A 1,050-nucleotide genomic window follows, 5' to 3' on the forward strand; every position below is an offset into this window, starting at 1 on the left:
GACCATCGGTCGCTGTTGGCCGGACCTGCGCTCCCTCAGCGTGGGCGGGGCCGGGTGTGGTGCTCAGGGATTGGCTGCTGTGGGTGAGTAGGAGGAGCCGCCACGACTGGTCAGAATGGACCGAAAACATTAGCACGTTGAAGGGAACTGAACTGTGTGTGTGTGTGTGTGTGTGTGTGTGTGTGTGTGTGTGTGTGTGTGTGTGTGTGTGTGTGTGTGTGTGTGTGTGTGTGTGTGTGTGTGTGTGTGTGTGTGTGTGTGTGTGTGTGTGTGTGTGTGTGTGTGTGTGTGTGTGTGTGTCCAGTGCGCAGCTGTGTGTGTCTACTAGAGCTGGAGTTGGAGTGCGTTTCAAAGGTCGACCTGAAGGTGGCGACAGAGCTCTGTAATAACGGACTCACCAACTTAGAGACTTTGACGTTGACACACACTGCCATCACTGAGGAAGCTATACTGCACTTTCAAAGTAAGAGCCCCCCTCAACATTGTAGCTATATTGCTGCTCATTGTCAAAAAAAAAAATAGAGGTACATTTCAAACTACAATCCCGACTGTGTGTGTGTGTGTGTGTGTGTGTGTGTGTGTGTGTGTGTGTGTGTGTGTGTGTGTGTGTGTGTGTGTGTGTGTGTGTGTGTGTGTGTGTGTGTGTGTGTGTGTGTGTGTGTGTGTGTGTGTGTGTGTGTGTTTGTGCGCGTGTGTGTAGGTAAATGTGTTAATCTCAGGTCCATGGTGGTGCTGATGATGAAGAGTCATGCTAACGAAGGTTCGCTTGAGGAGGACAGCGTGTTCAGAGATAACCTAGAGGCTCTTAAGGTAGACCCAAACCACCATTTAACCCTTAACCCCTCACCCTTTAAACCTTTCCCCCAATCCCTGACCCCTACGTCTTAAAGGAATACTGCTCCGCTATTTTTAAGCGTACTGCTTCATGTGCATGTATGCAACATCCACTCTGTCTGTCTCAACAGACATTTTGCCGCCCTTTCTTTGAAACTGACCAATGGAGTTGGCAAATTTGGGACCAATAATTGTATTGGTCCAACTTTTGTGTGT

General features: G+C 49.1%; 1 long non-coding RNA gene across 1 annotated transcript; it reads left to right on the forward strand.

The window, feature by feature from the left end:
- The first annotated feature begins 4 nt into the window (after positions 1–4).
- On the forward strand, positions 5–790 carry LOC130406836 (uncharacterized). The gene is made up of 3 exons (XR_008904540.1): positions 5–83; positions 305–463; positions 701–790. It is a non-coding gene; the product is annotated as an uncharacterized LOC130406836 (long non-coding RNA).
- The last annotated feature ends 260 nt before the right edge of the window (positions 791–1,050 follow it).

The sequence above is a fragment of the Gadus chalcogrammus genome, chromosome 17, assembly GCF_026213295.1.
Source record: "Gadus chalcogrammus isolate NIFS_2021 chromosome 17, NIFS_Gcha_1.0, whole genome shotgun sequence".
Taxonomy (NCBI): Eukaryota; Metazoa; Chordata; class Actinopteri; order Gadiformes; family Gadidae; genus Gadus; species Gadus chalcogrammus.